Source organism: Cupressus sempervirens, chromosome 2, assembly GCF_028749045.1.
Source record: "Cupressus sempervirens isolate cs-2001-9-10 chromosome 2, ASM2874904v1, whole genome shotgun sequence".
NCBI lineage: Eukaryota > Viridiplantae > Streptophyta > Pinopsida > Cupressales > Cupressaceae > Cupressus > Cupressus sempervirens.
In genome coordinates, this window is record NC_143119.1 from 7,025,071 (window position 1) to 7,040,897 (window position 15,827).

Here is a 15,827-nt window from a genome sequence, read left to right on the forward strand (position 1 = left end):
ATAAAAGAGTTACCACATTTTTTGAAAGGATAAAGCCTCAACAACATTAAAAAAGACACCATTTGTAGGGATCAACTCTCACGCATAAGAAGAAAACGTGGGCAAAGTTAAGATAATTATCCCAAATTTGTGGGGACAGAGGAGCTTTAACAATTTAAATACAACATAACACTTTATGTTACATGAATTGAAGTTGGAGGCTTTTGAAAAGGTAGAACCCAGGTGGGGTCCCTATGGATGACATCAGCCAAAGTGATCAAACGCATAATTTTGAACAAACCTGCACACATGATGATGTGGCAACCAAGGCACAAGATTTTGACATGTGGAAGATCATGCAATGGGGGCATACCCACAAAACCAAAAATGGTCCCTATTTAAGCAATGTGGGCATGCAAAATTTGGACAAGTAGTAGTGGGTCCTGCTTGAAGATGATGTGGCGCTAGATCGAAGATCAAACAGTGGATGCACATAATGCTACCATGTGGCAGATCTGAAAGTGGGCGCAAGCCCATGTAACAAAGTTGCAGGGTAGTTAAGAATTGCGAGAATGTGGGATGCTGCCACATGGCAGTGGGTCCCCCACATGGTGACATGGTGCTCAGGAGCAGGGCGATGATGTGGTAGTCAGGTGGGCCAATCACAAATTGACACATGACATCGGTCAAACTTGGGTTAACCCCAAATTTAAAAATAATTTTAAATTCTTTTTCAGAACGCATGTCACATCCAAATTTTAAATTCAAAGAGGCATTAAATCTAAAGTCAAACTTTATAAAATTTTTAATTTTTTTGAAAATTAAGTGCAAATCAGACATTTATAGCAAGGGGGGATATTTGTTCAAACTAAGATTCCAAAGGTTCCTAGTAAGCAAATATAGTGATATTATATATTGCCAAAATTGAGAGAAGACAAACTTTTTGATTTTGAGGTTAGTTTTTGCATAGGAAGTAGTGTGTTCATGTTATTTGAGGTTTTCTCTTCAATTCCTAATAGGCAACCACATTCAGGTATCAAAGTTTAGTTGTGTTTTCTAGTCAGGTAATGACCTAAATGTGGCTAAAAGGAAGTGAAAATGTAGTTAAGGTCGAATTCTAATCAGATTCACTCAGTAAAACCTCAATTTCATCAGCATTCTTTAGGCAAACTAGATATTTAGGTTGCAGAATGATTTTCATCATTAAGCAGGGATATTTACAAATTAGTTATAGTGTAACGATGAAACAAAATCAGATCAATAGTAGAGAGAAGAGAGAGGTGATTCAGTTGCAGAAGATTGAATTTCAAGTGGACAGGTGTCAGTTGCATAATAGATCCAAGAATTCATCTATCTTCTATATCTTTCTTTCTTTCATCCATTGTAAGGGTTGGAATTTTGGAAAGTTTTCTTTGGAACAAAAACACTTAGCAAAATTAGCCCTGCAATTGATGAATTCTAAATGGAAGATCTGGGATGTGCTGGTTCCAGACCATGAAGCTTTTCTTTGGCTATGATACCCCCTTCCCATCCCATTAGTTTCTCATTCCTTCCATTTTCTCTCTTGTAAGACAACATATGTTATTGTATAGTCTGGTTTATTAGGTGATTTGTGAGTTAATTTCATGCATTTTCATGTATTATTTCAAGGAAATCAATACAAGGAACAACAATTATTTAACTTTTTAGTTTAAATATTTTCTCCTTTCTCATTTGAGCTGTAATGTTTTATGGTCTTTAAACAAAGAGCCTAGATCATAAGTGCAGTACCTTAAGGCTATATGTTGCTTGTAATTCAATGAATTATGTAATTGGTTCAGAGATTCAACAAGGTTGTAGGTTTATTGATGAGGATATTAGGTGAGAATGAGATTTAAGTTGAACTTTGATATCCAATTTACAAGGTGAATGGATAGATCTTGAGTCTTGGCATGAGAATTATGTTCTAGATATCCAAAGTGCATGAGGGAGATTCATTAATTGCCCAATGGATGAGGCAATGATCTATTATAGGATCATAAGTTTGTTGTTCATACCAAGTTTTCATCCACTTTCCCCACCCAAATAAAATAAAATCAAATTCAAGTCATCTTTACATTTTAGGTTGAATAGCTAGAACAGTTTAACCCTCACTCAACCTATGCATTCCATAGAGTTGTAATTTGCTACTGCATTTCTTTGTTACTGCATAAGTCTTTAGGATATTTTAGGGATTTTCATCTGCTTAATAGATTCAGGGATATGCTTTTACACTAGTATGGTATCAATTAAATCTAAGGTCCACCCACCTAGGTCTTGCAAAGCTAGAAGTAGAAGAAGGGTCATGCCTTATAGTTGGCCTATTGTTAGAAATGGCATGTTGAAAATGGGAGTTAGATTCCCCTAGATATGTCAATTTCTCAGTGGGATAATTGAAAACCCTCTAGCATTTTCAAACACTGACAAAATGGCGACTCTACTGGGGACTGTATTGAATCTGAATGGTAGACAAACCTTGAGAATTTGAAAGAAGGAGATTCAATACAACAAGAGAAGTGCATGGACAAAAGTTTAAGTAGTAAGTTTTTGATGTTCTTTCTAGTTTTCTTACTCCAAATCATGCACCCCAGTAAGTTTTTATCCATTTGCAGTAGTAATTTCAAGGTTGAATATAGATTGTGTTACTAAGTTTTATTTCTAGTTAATTCAACCAGTTGTTGTTTTCATAGTACTACTGAAAACTCAGAGTCAGAATTGTTTTAAAGGGTTTTCTCTCTACAAGGTATTTAAAGTTTTGTAAAGTTCTACAAAGTGACAATTCAGTTCAGATCTGTAGTGTTATGAATTATGTTTTAAATCTTTCTCACAATTGTCATTGGCGACTCTCTAAAGGATCTCTGAACCAGTGTAGATTGGTTATGTATAAATTTTTTCAAGAGTTTTCAATTAAAATAAGCAGATCTAAAAGTTGTGTCAAAACTTTGAACAAGAAGAAGGATATATATACATTATTGACTAATAAGTTTTAAAGTGTTGTTTGATTTGCTGTCATAATTTTTGAAATGATACAAAAAATGAACCACAATTGTGATTTCATTTAGTTCTCCTCAAGGAGATGATGACTCTACAAAGGATATGATTAGTGGTGTGAGGAATTGAGATTAACACTAGGCCTATTAGTAGATCTGTGGCTTCATCCAGTAACACTTGAGGTATTCCGTTTTCATGATGTTTTTCTTGTCATGAAAGAAAGTAAGTTTTACACATGTGTTCTCCATCAAGTGAAGTTCAGCACTACAGAGAGGAGAATAGTTTTAAGGTTTTATATACTTCATTAGATCAAGTTTTAGTCAGTTGTATTTAAGTTTGTGAAGTGTGTTTGAAGTTGATATTGGTAGAAGGGTATAGATCTGCTGCAATTAATGAATACTAAAAGTAATCAAAGTTTTGACACAATTTTTAAAGGATGTCAAGATTCATTTCACCTAAGTTGCAGCCTGATAGTGAAAGTTTTAGATTTGTTTTTACCAAGCAGTATATGACATTAAATTTTAATGGTATTCATGGTTTCCCGAATACTATGCCTTATAACCTCAGAAAGTATTTTCCTAAGTTTGGTGGGAACCATGAAAAGCTAGCCAACCATCATGTTTAGTTATTCAATGACTTGGTTGGTGATTTTGAAATTTCTCGTCAAGATGTTTAGATGAAGTTGTTTGTTTAGACTTTAGAAGAATATGCTAGGGATTGGTTTTCATTTTTGTCGACATGCTCAATTTCATCTTGGAATGAATTACTTTTAGCCTTCATGAAGTAGTTCGGGGAAAGAGTAAGCATCTTTGATTATTTTGATAGGTTCTTACAAATCCAGATCGGGAATGGTGAGTTAGTTCTTGAATTTAATATTAGATTTGCAAAGGTTTTTAATGAAATTCTTGAAAATTATAAGCCAGATGATCAAGTGTGTTTAGTGGTTTATCTCGGTGCATTTGGTAAGAAGATGAGTTACCTTTTAAGAGATAAGGAACCTAAAACTTTGTATCAGGCATTCATGATGGCAATGGAGATTGGAAATAATATAAAATATGGCTTAACTTGGAGTCACTTCTCTAGGAATGTTTGCCTGCAAGATGAGGTGCAAACCAAAAGTCAATGTCATGAAGAAAATTCAAATTCAGATCAGCAAGTAGGTACTTTTGCTATGGTGGATAATTTTGTTGAAATTTTAGAATTAAAGATATGTGTAGATGAAGTTTCTCAGTTTCAAGGAAGAGATGATTTTATTATTGATGAACACAGTACACATATTTGTGATAGTAGAATAGCAGATGATAATGTGGATTCACTTGACCAATCAGATACACAAGAAATGAATTCTCTTATTGAGAGATTGCATTATGTTGAGAATGTTATAAATGTTGAAGTTGAAAAATATGCATCTCAATATGAGTATGAACAAGATGGAAGTGATCTGTCAAGTGGTTAAGGTGAATTTGTTGATCTGACATATTATGAAGAAGCATCATGTGAAGACAATGACGAGAGTTGTTACTCAAGTCAAGAAGAGGACAATGCTAGTACATATTCATCTTCATGTGAATCAAATGCAAATTGAGAAGAAGAAAGCAATGATGGTAGTGAACATTCATTTGAAGGTGAAGGTATGAATTCTTTTTTTGAATCTGAAAAGGAAAGTGCACCTCAATTTTTGTGTTATACAAATCAGTTAGCCATTGAAGAATTTGAGAATGATTTTTCCTCAAGGTATGAAGATAAAGAAATGTTGAATCCAGTTAATGTTAATGAATTTGAATATGAAGATTTTAGTGAAGGGTTGTCAAGTGTTCCTACATTAGACAATAAATTTGCAGCATGTAGTGAGGGGTTTAGAAATGAATCAAGGTTTGTACGTAATGGTTATCCTAAACAAGATAATGAAGAAAATGTTATTATTGACACTATATGTCTAGTAGAAGAAATAACAAGTGAGTCTTCATATAATTCTGACTTTTCTTCATACACTAAAAGTCTCCATGAAGAAAAGATGGGTAATGGTTTTAAAGTGTATACTAATGCTTTATATGATGAGAATCCCGATGATGATCAACCCATCTTTTGTAAAAAAGTTCAAAGAAGGTCATTACATGGAGTTATCAATTTTTTGTTTGAAGAGCACACAGATAGTTCAGATTTAGTTGAAGATGATTTTGATGATGATACTTTATCCTACTACTATGAGAAATCAGTTTATTCTTCTTTTGGATGTGATAATGATTATGATGATGATGTTGCATCTCATAATATGGATGACAAGGTGTTTGATAAAGGTGTTATTGAAAATCAGCATGCACCTTGTAATGAATTTTATGATGAATATTCTAATGTGATGACTAATCCACTTGCTGATATCAGAGAATCATTTGAAGATCCTAGATTAGTTTCAGATTATGACATTGATGACATGTGTGAGTAAAAATTTGATTGCTCATTTGAATACAATCTAGCTATGCATAAGGATACACATTTTCAAGCTGTGTGATTCATTTCTCCAAGTTGAATATGAAGCCTTTATATTCAAGGTTGATAGAATGCATGATTCATTTGATGAAGAAGAATTTCAGTTTTAGTCTAACATGTTTGAGCATGCTGATCAATACTTTCATAATGAACAAGTTGTAGAAAATGAAGCTAGTCATTATATGCATTATGAAAGTGAAGTTGTAGATTCAGTTTTACCAAGAGAATTGATTCATGATGCTAATTCGATTGGTGAAATTGATAGAAGAAATATTTCCACTTTACCTCATACAAGTTCAAATGTGAATCAGGTTTTTGACAGAGGTAAAGGTTTTTGTTGAAGTTCGGTGGCCTAGGGCCATTGTGTATACATCGTAGGAGTAGTTGTTTTTTCTTTCAATAAAGTTCTTTGAGATAAATTTGTTGCTGTCAGGTGTGTGGTCTACTTCTTCCAAAGATCTGAATTCTTTCCATGCCCACAAGGGGCATGCATCCCTAAACAGAGCCACTGTTGGCACTCAAAATTGTAGCCCAAATTTTGAGCACCGTTGAAGAAATTGAGCCCTATAAATGCTTTTGATTTGATTGTACCTAGCTGTACCTTTGATCCCTAAGAGGTGTTAAATGCTTATAACACCTTCCATTCAGCGTGTCTAAGAATTCCATGAAGTTAAACTGAGATTCCAAGTTATTTCTTGAAGTCTCGTTTTGAGCATTTGTCAAATCTGCATTTTACCCAAAGTGTCAAACAATGACAGGAGCCTATGTTTGCATCTAAATATCTTGCATCCAGAAATGTGTCATGAGCTGCCACTTTGGGAATGTCTAATGTCTATACCAAAGAACATATGTTTCAAATTTTGAGTCATTTTGAGTTCGTTTGACTAGGTTTTGAATTCCTCAAAGTTGGTAGTTTACTATTTTCATGCTGATGCACATTGCACATAATTCTGGGAAGCTCTATTTGATGTGCTATAATTTTGACCCAGTTGATTGAAATGTGAAATTTCTTTTTGGGTTTTATTTTAGAGGTTAGAGACTTGTTATGTTTCAAGTTTTAGCTCATGATGAATCAGTTTGATCAGTTTTCAAATGCGATTCCGAACACAATTTATAATTTTTTATTGGTGTCAGCATTTGTTGATTGTTTGGTACCCTAGTTCGGGATGTCATAACTTGAGATTTGCGATTGGTAAGATTGAATGGATTTTACCCCTGTGTTGTCCTCTAAAAATACTCCAAGTGTGTTAGTTTTTAAGTCATGACGAATCCATTTGCACACTTTTCCAAGCTAATTATGTTCGCAAAAAATGTTTTCTATCATTGTTTCTAGTTGTCAAATTCAAAGTAGCCTACTTTGACTGCTCGCCATGTGCATCCTATTATTCATAATGAGCCCAAATCAGAGATCCATACTCTCCTCATGACAGAGAACCACTGCCCCAATTTTTTTCTTCCCAAGTGTCAGCTTGCCCAATTTTTGAAGCCGATTCTAAACCCAATTTAGTGTTTTCTGACATGTTTTCTTGTAGGCAGTTATGAAAGGTCAACTTTGATAGCGAATATCTTTTGACCCCAAATTTTTCATGAGATGAGATTTGATATGGTGGAAGTACATGAAACAAAGAATCAGTGCGTCAGATCTCAGAGCCTGGTCAAGTGCGTAGGTTAGTTTTCAAAGCTAGTCAAAGGACCTCCTGGCACAAAAGTGATAGGATACAAAAAGGGATAAAGTGAGTTTCAAATGTTGATTCATTGGTTGAGTTTGATTTCAATCAGTATCAGGTGATCAATGGATTAGTTACAATTGTCAGTTGTCCGAAATTTTTTTTTTTTTAGCCGGATGCACTCTGGGGTCTGACTAATTGCATCAGGCTGATAGATCATTGAATGGTCCAATAAATGTTAAAGTTGTCGATTATCACTTTCATACATTGGAGTATATCATGAATAGTCTGAAGTAGAGCCAATGAGATTTAAGAAGGATGGAGTTTATGATGTTGTCAAAGATGTTTTCCTTCCATGGGGAGACTTGATGAAAATCTATTATAAAGATCCTCTATTGAGACCATATATATTTTATTATATAACTCATGGAAGAGAATCTCATAGAGGTAGTTTCAGTTCGAATTATTACTCCATACAAGCTTTAGCTAAAATGTTTGCAATGAGAGTTTGATAGTGTCCTCAACTCTGATGAAGGGAAAGGGCTATATATCAATGTTGTAGATGCCTTTCAAGGTTAGGAGCACGATGTAGTTATAATGTCTTGTTTGTGAGTTTCAAATCATGGGGTTGACTTTGTAGTGATATTCACCACATGAATGTGGCACTAATATGAGCTCAAAGAGCACTTTGGATTATGGGTAATGCAGTTGCATTGAAGCAATCAACTGACTGGTCAACTTTAACTGAAGATGCAAAATCCAGGGGTTGTGTCATGGACATGGAATCTTTGCCTACAGATTTTCTAGTTGTAAAGAAATCTTCTATTGCTACATTTTAGGTCATGGTTCCTCCTAATATGAGACCGTCATGGTTGGGACATCTGATTCAGAGACAAACTGATGTAGATGGAGATGGTCCAAGAACTGTCTAGATGAGTGATGGAAGATCCACTTTAGTTTCCAAAAATGGGGCTTACAAAAATTCAAGGCCAAATTTAGTACATTGTTTGGAGGAAGTTGGATCTCCTTTTGAGAAATCAAGGGAAGCATGGCAACAGTCTTTGACTAGGGTAGATAGGCTTGCACCAGAGGACTAGCAAGGAAATGATCATTGGCCATCAATGTGATTTGACCAAACTATGGGCAAGTATGCTTAAAAAAATGAGACATCTTTTATGACTTGTTATATTCTACTACTTCCTTTAGCAGCCAATAGGAAGACCATGTCAAATGTGTTGAAAATAGTGAATGATGTGGAGAAACCCAATGCATAAGAAGAACAGAGCAGCCATGTTCCAATGAATAGAAACTCCACAATGAAAGGCTCCTACTACGCCAAAGATAAAAGAGCCGCCTAGCATGAAGGAAATGCCATATATGCAAAGCGCAGGGGAGGTGTCTTTTCTAGTAGCAAGGAGATGCCATAAGAATGGTAATGCCCAACATGAGGATATAGTAGATAGGGGTAGGCATTTGCAAAGAGCCCCTATGTAGTAGCAGGATCAGATGAAGTTTTAGAGGGAAGCCACTTCAACAAGGGTCCATGTTGAATGCAAGAGAAGACCTTGCAAAAATTACAAATAAGGCAGTAGCTCATGCATGCAAAATAAGAAGAATTTTTAGTCCACACCAATGTAAAGGAGCATGCCGTTGCTTGAAAAGAGGAGTCAATTTTAAAGAATGAAGCCGCACCAACAAGCAAAAACATAGACAGAGTAGTTGAGATGACATGGAATTCAGATATTCATATGAAAAGGATATGCTATAGAAGGCCCAAATCACGTGCAAATAAGTCAACCTACAAATACATAAAAGAGTTACCACATGTTTTGAAAGGATAAAGCCTCAACAACATTAAAAAAGATGCCATTTGCAGGGATCAGCTCTCATGCATAAGAAGAAAACACGGGCAAAGCTAAGATAGTTATCCAACATTTGTGGGGACAGAAGAGCTTTAACAATTTAAATACAAGACAAAACTTTGTGTTACATGAATTGAAGTTGGAGGCTTTTGAAAAGGTAGTGCCCAGGTGGAGTCCCTCTAGAGGACGTTAGCCAGAGTGATCAAATGCATAATTTTGAACAAACCTGCGCATATGATGATGTGGCAACCAAGGCACCAGATTTTGACATGTGGAAGATCATGTGGCAGGGGCATACCTGCAAAACAAAAATGCTCACTGTTTAAGCAATGTGAGCATGTGAAATTTGGAAAAGTGGTAGTAGGTCTTGTTCAGAGATGACGTGGCACCAAACTAAAGATCAAACAGTAGATGCACAGGATGCTACCACATGGCAGATCTGATGGGGGGTGCAAGCCCACATTACAAAGTTGCAAGGTAGTTAAGAATTGCAAGAATGTGGGATGCTGCCATGTGGCAATGGGCCCCGCACATGATGGCATGGTGCTCAGGAGTAGGGCGGTGATGTGGTAGTTAGGTGGGCCAATCACAAATTGACACGTGGCATCAGTCAAACTTGGGTTGACCCTAGATTTGAAGGATAGAGAAAACATTCAAGGAGTTTTAAACATAATTATAAATTATTTTTCAAAAAGCATGTCATGTCCAGATTTCAAATTCAAAGAGGCATTAAATCTAATGTCAAACTTTAGAAAATTTTCAAATGTTTTGAAAATTAAGTGTAGATTAGACATTTATAGCAAGGGGGGATATTTTTTCAAACTGAGATTCTAGAGGTTCTTGGTAAGAAAATATAGTGATATTATATATCGCTAGAATCGAGAGAAGACAAAATTTTCAATTCCAAGGTTAGTTTTTGCACAAGAAGTAGTGTGTTCATGTTATTTGATGTTTTCTCTCAGATTCCTAATAGGCAATCACATTTAGGTATCAAAGTTTGGTTGTGTTTTCTAGTTAGGTAATGATCTGAATGTGGCTAAAAGGAAGTGAAAATGAAGTTAAGGTCAAATTCTAATCAGATTCACTTAGTAAAACCTCAATTTCATTAGCATTCTTTAGGAAAATTAGATATTTTGGTTGTAGAATGATTTTCATCATTGAGCAGAAATATTTACAAATTAGTTACAATGTATGATGAAACAAAATCAGATCAATAGTAGAGAGAAGAGATAGGTGATTCAGTTGTAGATGATTGAATTTCAAGTGGACAGGTGTTAGTTACATAACAAATCTAGGAATTCATCTATCTTCTATATCTTTCTTTTTATTATCCATTGTAAGGGTTGGAATTTTGGAAAGTTTTCTCTAGAATAAAAACACTTAGCAGAATTGGCCCTGCAATTGATGAATTCTGAATGGAAGATCTAGGATGTGCTGGTTCTAGACCATGAAGCTTTTCTTTGGCTATGATACCCCCTTCCCATCCCATCAGTTTCTCATTCCTGCCATTTTCTCTCTTGTATGACAATATATTTTATTGTATAGTGTGGTTTATTAGGTGATTTGTTAGTTAATTTCATGCAATTTTATGTATAATTTCAAGGAAATCAATACAAGGAACAACAATTGTTTAGTTTCAATTTAAATCTTGTCTCCTTTCTCATTTGAGCTATAATGTTTTATGGTCTTTGAACAAAGAGCCTAGATCATAAGTGCAGTCCCTTAAGGCTGTATGTTACTTCATTGTTGCTTGTAATTCAAGGAATTATCATTCAATAGGGTTGTAGTTTTATTGTGGAGGATATTAGGTGAGAATGAGATTTAAGTTGAACTTTGATATCCAATTTACAAGGTGAATGGATAGATCTGGAGTCTTGGCATGAGAATTATGTTCTAGATATCCAAAGTGAATGAGGGAGATTCATGAATTGCCCAATGGATGAGGCACTGATCTGTTATAGGATCATAAGTTTGTTGTTCATACCAGGTTTTCATCCACTTTTCGCACCCACATAAAATCAAATCAAATTCAAGTCATCTTTACATTTTATGTTGAAGAGCTAGAACAGTTTAACCCTCACTCAGCTTGTGCATTCCATAGAGTTGTAATTCGCTACTACATTTCTTTGTCACTGCATAAGTCTTTAGGAGATTTTAGGGGTTTTCATCTTCTTAATAGATTTAGGGATATGTTTTTGCACTGGTACGGTATCAATTGAATCTGAGGTCCACCTGCCTAGGTCTTGTAGAGACTGAAGTAGAAGAAGGGTCATGCCTTATAGTTGGCCTATTGTTAGAAATGGCATGTTGAAAATGGGAGTTTTTTGCCCCTAGATATGTCAGTTTCTCAGTGGGATAATTAAAAACCCTCCAGCATTTTCAAACACCAACAGGGGCTTCGTCCTCCTTAAAAGATTTTGAGACTTAGGGTTAGGTATGAATCTATGGCTAACATTTATCCTTTTTTCCTCTTTAGCATTTCATTTTTTTGATTGGTTGCATGTTGATTACATAGGGAATCAAATAGATTTGATCTTATCTCTAAGCTTCAAAATCTATCCATTAGCTGGCATGCAAAATGGTTTTCATCTTAGTTTGTGAAGGCACAATCTCTTATGTCAATTCTATGTTGGTCAACATTTGCTGATACTGATGCTCAACACTTACTGATACTAATGCTCGACACTTACTAAAATTCTGTCTAGCTTGGCACCTGAACATGCTCGAAATCTATTGTTCACTCAACACTTACTATCTGCTCGGTACTGTCTATTTTCTCTGCATTTGAGTGACTCGGCACTTACTATATTTTTGGCTCAACACTTATTGCAACTTGACACTTGTACATATTATATTCAACATATGTTACTATCTCGGCATGAACTTAGTAAATAACTTAAGTGAGTTGACACTCAAATGTTAAAACCATTCTAAGATCAAAAATCTCCCCCTTTGACATGAGTGTCAAAAACACTTAACTATACATGATGAGTCTAATCTCCCTTAAGTATAATACCATTACAGTTTGACATAAATACAAAACTTCAAAATTATTCAAAATTTTGTGAAGGACTATATACCTCAAAATCTTTTCATCTCCCCCTGAGTTGATGTGCCTTTTCTATATCCAAAATCTCTCTTATTAGATTTTCCTCATGCTGATCCTCTTTGTCATGAATCATTTTGATGCTCTTTATCTAATATGTTCTAATTTTCCCTATTTTGGTTTTCTGCATTTTACTCCTCCTTTGTTTGCTCTTTACTTTCACATGTCTCCCTTACAAATTAAGCCTCCTTTTGGCTTATCTACCCTTTTTGATTTATCTCCCCCTTTTACAATATCTCCCCCTTTTTGACACTTATGTCAAGGGGTCTATACTCTAACTAAGTATTTAGCCAAGAATGTCTTGTTCACTTCCATCACAATTTTTAGAGTAGCATCCCAATTTTGTATGGCAACTTCTAGGGATTTGATTTGTATTGTTGTCTTTGCTACAAGGTGAACTAACCCATCTAGAGTTGAAATATTAGGATATTTATTTAACACTTTCTTAGCATAGGCTAGTTCCTTCTATAGTATCTCCATGCGAGGGGTTAGGAAAGCCTGTATTTGTACTAACTTGGCTCTAGTATTAGCCTCTTCTATTGTTAATACATATATTTCTTTTTGTGTGTGAAGCACAGTATGAAAGTGCTTTTCACTTTGAGTTGGGCTCTGTGGCAATTGCATGCTTGATATCTTCAAATTTCTCTCTAGACTCAGTATTCCCTAGCTTGTCTCTTGTGTGAAAATAGTTGAGTCACACAACTTAGTGTATAATGGGAATATGTTCTGAAGTACCTTCTTCACTTTTTCAATGTTATTTTTAAGCTCTACTTGAGATAGTACTATTTCACTAGATATTTTCTCATTTACCTTAGATTAATTTCTTCTTTGACCATTCCATGAGTTTTACATTGGCATCCTGGTCTTCATTTATCACCTTATCCACTCTTTCTGATAGTTTCTCCAATATGGGCTTTGTTTCACCAGGTGTTTGCAAGCTGAAGGCATCTAAAAAGATGTCTTTAATGTCATGAAGTGCTTGCTTTTGTTTATACTCATTTTTGAGTATCTCTTGCTACTTCTTCCTTTCCATTGCCTCCTACATTAGATTGATTTGTTCAAGTGTAATGGTTGCATAGTCATATTTTGGAATTACTATTTCCTCATCTAATGTAGGGTCTCCATAGTGAAGTACCCTTGCAACCTTTGTGGAGCTTCAGCTTGGTGCTAAAATTTGGAGTGGCATAGCATCAGTGCTCGACTTCTGAAGCATTCTTGTACAAGTCCCAGTAGTTGGTAGATTTACCAATGTCTAAATTGCTTCCTACTCCTTTTCCTTTGGACTATCCTTATCCTCTTCTAATTTGGCTTTATTAATTATAATTACTTGTGGTGGTGCACCTTGTATTTGTGCAATAGGGGTAGAAGTATCCATCTATCCTATTTGATCCATTGTAAGCTCTCTTTCCTCAATAGTCTAAGTCTTGTGTTCAATCATCATAACTTTGATTGTGGTATCAACATTTGCAGATCTATCAATTAATGTTTTCACTTTAGATTGTCCATTTGTAGCTTTAGGGATGATAGAAGGTGGTTCTTGTGTATTCACCTTGTCCCTTGTTAAGTCAGCTACTACTTTTTGCAACTCATCTACGCTGACCAATATTGGGTTATTGCATAGTTGAGCTTGTAATGTTGATTGGTCAAGGATCTTCTTTAGATCCTCTATAGTTAATGGGTTAATGTTCAGACCAGATTTATTAGGAACATCCTTTATTTTTATTGTGTCTACAGGTGTAGATATGTCATGTGGAAGGCTTAATGGTGGTAGTTGTGTGTCTGGCACACTCTATTTAGTTTGCTACTCCTCAATTGTTGCCACTTCATCTTTTCTCTATTGTGCCTCCTCCATTGTGTTATCTCCTTTTTCTTTCTCAGTTTCCTCTTCTTTCTCATTCTCCTCCTCTTCTTAATCATTCTTTCCCTCAAAGGGATCTACCTTTCCTAGTTTAACAATAGTTAGCCCATATATCAACTTCCACATCTTAGTGCATTTATTAACAACATCTTCAATGTTGTTTTGGAGAATTTTGAATTCTCTATACTTGGGAGAAAATTTGTTCCCATGCTTCTTATTAGCCTTAGTTGTTTGTCCTTTTGATGATTTTGGCATCATTTGTGCCAATGTAGACTCTCTTATTTCCTTCTCCATATTTAGACAATAATGCCATTTATTCTCAACAATTGAATATAAATCCTTGGGCATTGTATTGTCAAATTCAAGAGGGGTATTCTTGAATTTTTCAATCATGGCATACACTAATTCCTCAACCATATTTTTCTCTTCTCTACTTAACTTACTAAAATTAATTTTTTTCAAACTAGTTAAGTCTACATTATCCTTAACATTATCACAAATGTTTTCTAAATCAGATTTGGATACATGACTTACCACTCTAAATTTCCTTGTGTCTTCTGACTCAGTCCTTTCTATTAGATACAATTGTTTAATTGTGTGTTGTCTTTGATGTTACAAAAATGTCATATTAGTTGTTAGTTAGTGCTTATTGAGTCCACTTGGTCAAAAACACAGTCTTCCTTGTCTACCAAGCATTCCTGAGGATTACTTTGTAAAGGCAGTGTCTGCCGAGCTCACTCGAACATCGAAGGAATTTAGGCAAGCAACAATGTTAATCAAGTTCACATGGTCAAAAAAGGAAGGTTGGATAGAGTCAATGCTCACTAAGTTCACTTAGTTTCCAAAGGATATCTTTGTAAGTTTGCAATGTTAACCAAGCTTCTATTGGTTAACACAGGAAATTGTCTCGGAACTAGTGTTTACTGAGCAGGGTAGTCCAATGAAGGATTTTGTTGTTTTGGCATAAGAATATTATTTATTGTTTCTAGATGACTACGGTAATGATTATTGGTTATTATAATTTGTAATTGAGCTGACTTGATAATCCAGATGATATAAATGAAAGGTCAAGTTGAGATTTTTAGTATGTGTGCAAGAGTGTTGATTGAATTGAGAAGGAAAGAGTAAGAGAAAAATTGAAGGATAAGTAGGTATCCTTATGGAGTAGAAAAGTATTATTTGATTAGGAAGGATCAAATATGAAGCAGAATAGAGATCTGTAATCAGCAATTTAGTTGCATCACATTCAGGTCATTTCATTGTTACCCTCTAACCATTGTAGCAGTGATCTAAATCTCTTAACAGAGTTGGTTTAACAGCTAGTTGTAAATCCTCTAAGAAGTTGCTAGTTTCATTGAATTATTTTAAGACATCTTACAAGGCCTCTCCTTACAAGGTGATTAAATCTTCTAACAAGGTCACACCTAACAGTGTGTTTTGTAACCTTTAACCAGGTTGGCTCCTAACAGGGCTCACTTTAGAAGAGTTAAAAATAGTAACTAGTTACAATGGTGATTTTCCCATATTGGATTTCCATGTTAAATCCTAGTGTCTCATGTGTTCAGGTCATTTCTCTTATTCTTGCAAATTAATTACTGTGAATGTTTAAGATAAGCTAAAAGTAAATTACACTCTACATTTATCGAGTTGCAACATTTTTGTGTATTTACCAATTAACAATAGTAATCCATTTTTATTGTTGACATCTAAGGGATCTAGGATTTATTTTAGTGGTAACTAATTCACCCCCCCTCTCAATTACTCCTTCTATATCATGAACAATTGGTATCAGAGCTTTTGGTGCTTGCAGGAAGGTTTCGAGGACCTAAGCTAAAGACCAGGATGTCTTACAAGAGAGA